This window comes from Alosa pseudoharengus, unplaced genomic scaffold, assembly GCF_046254945.1.
Source record: "Alosa pseudoharengus isolate Yale_2024_CS ecotype anadromous, Long Island Sound unplaced genomic scaffold, YU_APseudo_1.1 YU_APseudo_1.1_scf_24, whole genome shotgun sequence".
Classification (NCBI taxonomy): domain Eukaryota; kingdom Metazoa; phylum Chordata; class Actinopteri; order Clupeiformes; family Clupeidae; genus Alosa; species Alosa pseudoharengus.
The window spans coordinates 20,428,658-20,437,702 of NW_027468689.1; the positions used below are offsets into that span (position 1 = coordinate 20,428,658).

At 39.0% G+C, this 9,045-nt stretch overlaps 1 long non-coding RNA gene across 1 annotated transcript; it reads left to right on the forward strand.

The window, feature by feature from the left end:
• Positions 1–4,714: 4,714 nt before the first annotated feature.
• Positions 4,715–8,586, forward strand: LOC143141999 (uncharacterized). Its single transcript, XR_012990851.1, has 4 exons — positions 4,715–4,792; positions 5,784–6,061; positions 7,336–7,431; positions 8,157–8,586. It is a non-coding gene; the product is annotated as an uncharacterized LOC143141999 (long non-coding RNA).
• Positions 8,587–9,045: the final 459 nt, after the last annotated feature.

Here is a 9,045-nt window from a genome sequence, read left to right on the forward strand (position 1 = left end):
CATTTCTAACAACCATCATGAAACTTAGCTGTATGTGCACCTTTTACTAAGTCAAATTGTAATGCAATCCAAAGTTGTTTTTTATATAAAACAACTTTGGTTATGTTATTTAGACAGTGTAGTTGAATTGATATGTAATCCATACACACTGTAAAACCAGAAGAGAGTTGACCATTATCATCATCACTTTGTGTTGCAGTCCCTTGAAAAGAGAAACAAGCAACATCGCAGCGCACAATGATTCAGTGAGTCTACATTAAAGCAACTCTGGACTTGACAAGTGGAATTCAGAAAAGGCTAAACTATTCCAGTGCCTTGTTAGTTTATTCAAAACTCCAAACTATCGCCTCAAGGTAGGGCACTGAGACATGTTGACTTTAGCTATTAGTTGTCCAGAATTCCCATGAATGCTATACGAGTGGCTTTGCTTTTGTTTTGTTTTTTTCTTGTTTTCCTCGCCTCTAAGTGCAAACAACTTTGGTGTTTTTCCCACAAGTCCGTCAAAGTTCCAGAGGCCCCTGCGAAGGCTCGCTCTACTCGCCCGCCCAAACAGGCCCTAAGCCTGGGCGTCTTTGAAGCACTTCCAGTCGCTCTCTGGAAGAATGCAACAAACACCTCAGATAAGCGGGGACTGTGTGCTATTGGGTTCATTTGAAGCGATGACTATCAGGCCAAGCCAAGCCAACCATTACAAATAAATGCCTCTGCATTTATGTAACCCGACACACATTTGGATTGCCTCTGCTTGTGAACACTAACAGAGCCCAAGAGAGAAGCTTAAGATGGAGTGACATTGTTCCTGTCATAGTTGACCACTGTGTTTGACATCTATGCCAGTAATAAAATCAACCAATTGTACTTGGCACTTTCAGCTCTGCGCTCACATATACTGTTGTATTGTCCTTGTTCTTTGTAAGTTTGTGGTAGCTAGACATACCACTGCCGTGTAATTCCACAGAGAGTGTGTGGGTATTCAAGCTCCATCGTTCGGAAAATAATTTTGCAATGTGAGACGCAAAACCTCTCTTCACCACACAAGCAACAAAAAAAGAGAAACATTTTGTTGTTGTTTTAGCAAATGTTGCCGGATGCATGTGCTCCACTCTTGGCTGGCTTGTTTATTTTTTTGTGGCAAAACTTTCACCATGCTTTCGCTTCCTGACAAATGACACCCACACTCTAGTGGGTTCTTTTTTTACAAGGGAAAATGCAATTAATATGGTATTTGTCATCAAATATTGGTTGTTTTAGGTCCCATTCCAACAAAGTAATTATTGAATTTGTCAGACTCAACAAAGTATGACTGGGGAAAAATATGTGCTTGGTAAATATTTTACTTCTGGTATGTCAGTCTTTATTGACTCGACATAGGTTAATATGATGCAAAATGTTTAATGTATTTTTTTAAATGTATGTTTTATATACATACTATTTTTATATACATACTATTGCCTAAATAGTTTTAAAATAGATAAAAAAGATCTTAAATGATTAAAATGTCCATATATCCACTATGTCAATCATATGTATTTGATCCTTCTGTATATATTAAGGCGTGTCTTAGAAATGAAACACGTTGGCCTGAAGTCAAATGTATCAGCCTTGAACTGATATTATGAGCGTACATCTCCAACATCGTCTGATAAGAAGCCTATAGAAATGACTCAGTCAGAATCGAAAATAGCACACAGATAAAGTCTTTAATCATTTAGCACTTTCCTTTCTTTAACTATGTATTGTATTTCCTTTTTGCAGGCAGGAGATATTCCCTCCTTTTTCTCCACCCACCCCCCCCCCCTCTCTCCTTCCCTTTCTCCTCCGTCTGAGCTGTCGTTCTACTGCGCCTCCGAAGCGGGAAGCTTCTTTGAAAGGCTGCTGCTGCTCCCTACAGTTTAAAATGTTCCCTCCTTTACACTTATTTTCTCTCAAGCCACCCAAAGCTCTTTCACACTCTCACCCTCTCTAGTAATATTTCTCTCTATCTCCTCTCCACCTCTCTCTCTCTCTCTCTCTTTCTCTCCGTCTCTCTCTCTTGTTCTATTCATCCCACCCACCCTCTCAATCTGTTACTATTACTACCACGGTTACTGCTACTACTTTCTTCCACTCTGCTTTTCTCTCTCTCTCTCTCTCTCTCTCTCTCTCTCTCTCTCTCTCTGTGTGTGTGTGTGTGTGTGTGTGTGTGTGTGTGTGTGTGTGTGTGTGTGTGTGTGTGTGTGTGTGTGTGTGTGAAAGAGAGAGAGAGTGAGGGACAATATGCATGTGATGAAATCAGTAAAACTAGTTGCTTTACTGAAATGTGTAGCAGCATGAACACATCAACAGTATTTCTCTGGCTTTGTAAATTCCACATGACGAGTGGACATTTCCTCTACTTCGCACACTTCCTGTCCAAGACACAAGAGTTAAGAAGCATTTGCAAATCTTGACTGCTCTAGACCGTCAAATATAAATACCCTTGGGAGGCCACATTCATTATTGAGAACTGGAGCTGCTAAAATGTACAGGAGGAATATTTTGTGACCATGATCTTAATAACTTGCAGCTAATGGTCTCTGTAGAATAACTGATCGTTTCAGTCAGCAGATGTTCTTCCTAGCTCTTTAACAATATTTTTCAGTAAACCTTGAAGATACTCCCACAAAATACATCTTCAGACGTCTTTGATTTTTTTTCTCAACATAAAAATTAATTTTTAAAAAGTCTGACTATTTACTAAATTTACATTTAAAGTAAAGCATTTTAAGACAAAGAAATATGATCAGTCAGCTTTGAGTGATTTAAATCATTTTAGGGGATATCTTTGTCACTTACTGTCCCTGTGGATATTGCTCCATGACAATTCAGTGCCCAGCTAGATGATCACTTCCTGTGCATCCTATCGATCTGTTTTATTTCAACTTTATGTACATACAAAAATGTCACTGGGACATTCAAGCTTGTTTTTGTGTACATCCAAGGCATGGATCTCTGTCTTTCTCATCCTGCCTTTCTCTTAACAGGAAATGCATACTTGAATTGACCTTAACATAAATATAGTTGCCATAAGACATACAGTATACCGTATACAAAAAAATGCATTAATACGTTTTTTTTTTCATGCTTGGTCTGACAAACAAATTTCGCTGAGGGAAAACTAAAGTGAAAAGTGAAAAAATAAAATAAAAAATTGTCAGCACACAAAACAATATTCCACCTGTTTAATTTGGACAAAAATGTGAACACTATAATCCTGCGTGTGTCAATGGATCTCGCTCGGCACAGATTGGTGTGTTGACAGTGAGTCTGGTGGTGCTGTGTGTGTAAGGCATGGCGCTTCACGGCGCTTTTTTGGCTGTGTCCGACTCAATCTGTGACATGCCTGCATGGACTTGCTTTGGTTCAGTCTACGTGACATATGGATTATTATTATTTTAAAAAGGACAGAGACATACGAGGTGCAGCCAAGACCTGAAACTGCACATTGTGTTTAATATCCATGGGCTGATGTGAGGTTGGGGACTTCTGTTGAGTTGTGTTCTTTGTGTATTTGTGATATTGTTTGATTTTACAATGTTCATCTTTTTTTTCTAACACTGTAATGTTTGGGGAGAAGGCAGTCACAGGAAATAAAAGTTGCAGGAAGTGTGACTTGCCACTCAGTTCTTGGACTGAAATTATTGCGGAATGTCTGGCCACTGTTCACGCTTAACAGACTTTCTCTCTCTCTGTCTCTCTCTCTCTCTCTCTCTCTCTCTCTCTCTCTCTCTCTCTCTCTCTCCAGTAATCAGTTATATCAAAGTAAAATCCAGAATCCCCACCCCCTCCCCCCTGAAAGAAAATGGCATCTATCAGATACGCATGGTCCTTTATAACTTCTTGGCGTGGCATGAATGAGGCCTGCTGGTATGTGCGCTTTATCTGTGCCGAGATTCCTGCTCTGCTTTTCTGCGCTAATCACAACTGCTCACTGGGACTATTGTCTCTCAGTCACCAGGAAAGCACTTTATAGGAAACCAATGTCAACGGCACAGGGTGCCAACACTAGTTCACATAAATTGAGAATAGCAGCGCTTCTTTTGATGGTGGTCCAAGAAAGCACCAGCATGTTTTACAGAGAAAGAGAGAGAGAGAGAGAGAGAGAGGAAGAAATCAACTCTGAGGTATGCAATAACTGAGCTTATCCTTATTATAACATTTGCAAGAAATGAAAGTGTAAAAGAAAAGTATGAATGAAAGAAAACAAAAGGAATGAATAAAGAGCTACCACTGGTTCTAGCACAGAACCATGTCCCTCTGTATACAGTATGCGCATCCCAGTGGCGTGTGGATATGAAGGAGGGGTTTGTTTATGAATGCGTGTGTCCATCGTGTGTGTGTGTGTTTGTTGGAGTTTTTGTGTTTCTATTCATGTGGGTGTTTTATAAATCATAGTCACATCAACAGTGTGTGTGTGTGTGTGTGTGTGTGTGTGTGTGCACTGTAAAAAAAAATACTGGCAATTGTTGCTCTTAAATAGATTTTAGAATTTATTTGACTTAGAAACAAGAGCTTCCACTTACAATGAACAAAACCAAGTCTACCTAACACACTTGTCTCCATAATGACCTCACTAGAATTTTTAAATCAAAGTATCAAAGATATCTGAGTTGTAAGTACTTCAGCCTCACAGGCATGCGCGTTGCAGTACTCTTTGGGGTTTCCATACCTCTGAGCAGGGGCCTACTTACGACAAGTTCAACTGTGGACATGCCCTTTCATGCCTGTGGATTTTGCTGATTACCTTGTGGTGGACATAGCCTTGTCTTTTTTGGTAAGTGGTGTTTATATTGATATAAGACGTGTTAATACCATTGTGTACTTGAATATGTGAAGGATTCAGTTAGTTTGCACGTTTATCATCCCAGACGAAAGTTAGAAAAGTTGGCATTGTCAACATTGTTGTTAACCTTAGCTTCGCTAGACACGTTTGCCACGTTAGCTAACAACGGCGATTTAACACGTTAATATGAATTTATAGATGGGGTTTTATGCATTGGCCATCTTTGTAGAATTTTTAAAATAATTACGCTACATAGGCCTACTCTAAATTATGCACAACCGTTAAATGTGCTTTAATGGGGGACTACGGTATTGGGTAGACGGATCTTCCAAGTGGAAGAAATGATAGTAACGTTAGTTAGCAAGTTACATGCTAAATTGGGTGACTGGCAATGTCTGCATGCAGTAACGTTAGCTACCAGTGTGCAGTAACTTAAACGCTACTAGTGGGACTTTGACAACGGCCGTGAGAAGGCCTGCTTCACTTTAGTTTAGCTAAGACATTGGTGCATCAGGCATTGAATATGAACTTTGTAATGAGTTAGAGCTGTGAGGGTACAACCTGCATAGTGTAGTTTGCCTAACTATAGTTAGCCATCCTCCCTTCAAGCCAAATTCAACCTGGCTTCAGTTTATTATCTACATTGATCTAATATTGTTATCTGTAGACTACATAGTAAAACGATGCAATTCAATAAGTAATTATAATTACACGGAACACTATAAAGAATATCACAGTTGTTGACTAATAACACATTTAAAGTTCATAAGTCATGATGATCATTAACCATAATCATAATATTAATACAAGATACAATCGTAGACATACTTTTGATCTGAGCATTTTGTAAACCTAGTTTACCAGTCATAGCCTACTAGATGTGCAGTGCAGACATACATTTTTTCCATTAAAAGTTAAAATGTGTGTAAATTATTACTAAAAATGTCTAATATTTTGTGTCTCTTGTGTTTCTGTGTTATAGAAGTGGATTGCATGCATTGCAAATTCTGTAAGTTTGAGACTTCTGAAGAGTTGCTACTGAAACATTGTCGCCTCAGTCACAAAGGTGATCACTGGCCGTGCATTTACACAGAGTGTGTTTGTGTGTTCAAAACACCCGGTGCACTTAGATCACACCTTTCCTGGTCACTTTCCGTGCATCACTTGACAAATATGTGCTTCGCCTATTAAAACTACCGGGCAAAGAAGGGAACATTTGGTCCAGAGATGGAAGACCTCCTGGATAAGCTTGATGAAGAGGTGAGTAAGTGCCTGAAGCTGATTATGTATGTGAACTCTTTCTTTTGCAATTGCCTAGTTTTCTGCATTTATTGGTTATGAGCCTCATCCAAGTCACTAGTGTAGATAAACACAATTGAGTTTGGGATTTACATCACATGAGTGTGGCGGCGGCCATATTTGGGGACCCTGAACTTTGACAAAAACAATATTACTAATGGTAGCAATAATTATTAGCCTGACGAGCCAGACCCACATTAAAATGTAGGGTCTTGGCACTCACCGTTCGCAGTGCTCAGTCCCAGGGGCGGGATTATCGGTTGTCTTTCAAATTCCCTCTGCACGCAATAGGACAGCGCTATCCCCAACGCGAGTCCCATGCGTTTTCCCACCAGTGGAACTAGTTGGCTAGTTTAAACTTTTGCCGCTAGGGTGCGTCTAGATTTCTAGGCTAATTAATTGTCACAGAGGTGAACAAAACTAATGCACAGTTATGTGAGCAATTATGTTTCCATTAGTAATAATCACTTTATGTTCGGTGTCCCTAAATATGGACGCTGCCTCACTCATGTGACCTAAATCCCAAACTCAGTATGTTGAAGCTGATGGCACAAAAGTGATTGCTATGTTTTGTCTTTATTGATCCATACTTTACATAATGTTGGTGGCAAAAGTGAACTTTTTTAATTAATCCTGTTTGAATCTACACTCAAGCCTGGGCTACTGATGACTAAATCAAACCTACCCAGTATACAAGAGGTACTTTCCCATGACACTATTTCCATGTTCCTAGGATGTGTTGAGAATGATGTTAATGTAGCAGCTGGTTAAGGTCATTAGACTATTGAAATGTTGATAAATGTTGAAAATCATGATGTTCCAGCAACTGCATATACAAAGGGAGCAGATTGTTTCATTTTTCAGTGCCATATTGGTCATTGTTACCATACCTCAAAACATTCTCCCTGTAGCAAGGTGCTCTGGCAAATTTTCATTTTCTGAAGAGCAGTTCACTTGCTTTTTTACTAGCATTGTGAATTTACAGTATTATGGATCATTTCTCGATGTTAAATGTAATATTTACTTTTGCACTTTTAGACTGAGAACATTGTGTTTTTCCATACTAATGACTTGGATGAAAATTTCATATTTTATTAATAATTAATGCTGAAAATAAACAAACACGTTTTACATTTAATATCTACAGTTTAATTCTTCATTTCATTTACACTGTTTATCTTCAGTTTTGCACTATGTGAATGGTGTTTGTATTTGTGTGTTGGTATTATCTTTAGACAAGTGACATTGCTTTTCAACGAAAGACAATAGCTCTGAGAGGACTACCCATCTTTATCTGTGAGGACACATCAAAGTTTTTCTTGAAGTGTTTGGTAAGTGATTTCTTTGTTTAATATACTTTAAAAATGTATCTGGGGTGTTACCAATGATATGATTTCTAAGTGAATTCTGATAATTTTGAACATAATAAACTTTGGAACATATCCTCAGATGCTCAAATGCAGTTTCTGTCATTCTATGAGCGGTTCATCAGTCCAGATGTGTGTTGCAAGGCTTGATGTTAAACTACTTCTGGTAACTGGTATACTAATGGGTGATGGTATTTAGGCTTTAGATTGTGAGAGCTAAATCCATCATGGGGTTGCATGTACTTAAAGCACAAAGTTCTACACAATTCCCAGATCCCTGGGTTTGCTTTCTGCATAAATGTTGTCCTAACACATATCACAATGCCAATTTCAGTGACATTAAAGGAACCCTCTGGAGAGTCAGTCCATATCCCTGTTCTTTGAGGCTGCTGAGTGCTGTTGATGGTTATCATAACGACAGCAATGAGTTGCATGCCCTCTTCGGTTAGAGTTGGCTGCCGTTTCGCTATTTGGTCTACCCTGCATGAAATTCTGTCGTTCTCATACCTATCGACAGCACTCGGCAACAGAAACAACAGGCCCACGGGTTGATTCACTCCAGATAATACCTTTATTCCCACACTGTACTGGGTTGCCTTTGGAGTTGAATGGAAAAGTCCGTAGCATAATGGTAGAATATCGGTGTAACTGTTTTGCTTTGTATTTAATATTGTTTCTGATTTCTTTAGGAGACTGACCCTGCGGATGCTGTGGTCCAAGGTGTGTCTGTTGGCATTCTGACTGTCTATGAAGATGAGGATGCCACCATATCACCAATTGTGCGAGATGTACATGTTGTGTTGGAAGGACAAATCATACTGCATGACTTACCTGACCTCCAGCCTGCCTTTGCATACCTGCCTTTGGCCTTTTGTATGCCATAAACATTGAATATCCAAAATTGCTAAAGTATACCTTTGAAGCAATTCAGACCATCTTTTTTGAGCTTGGGTCCCTATGCTCATAGCGCATCAGGTCGCTCAAAACAAAGCTTTTGCAGTAAATGTCTGTAGACTGTTGAGTCATTTCTCTTTTACCCTCTGAGTTGAGAGTTAAGAGTTGCATATATGCTCAGTGCTAGTTTTATGTGTTTCCTCAGAAATAAACATGGTATGCACACATCGTTTTGTAAAATGCCTATTCAAACTCCCTATAGGACTTTTTGTTATCCAAAATGCATACTGACAATCAAATGCTTACTGCACATTAACCCCTTTGTGTAGAAGTATAATCCTGGTCTCAAATGAAAGGTAACACTTTGAGGTTTCTTGTGAACTATTTAGATTGTATGGCAGGTGTTCTGATATAGACTGACTACACAAAATATGGAATAATTACAAAAAGGCCTCTATTTTTGCATTTACTTTGTTCAATGAGTCTGTATAAGATAGACTATACATCTATACAACTGATATTGGATAACACAACAAAAAGATTGAATTTCTGTGGATTCTTGTGAATATTTCAGTACCCAATATGTTGCATCTACTTATTGTGCTGCCGCTGCACTGCAGCCAGAAGTCAGGGTAGCACCAAAAGCGGAGGGGGGCATTTTGGATCAAATTTAATTGAGACATT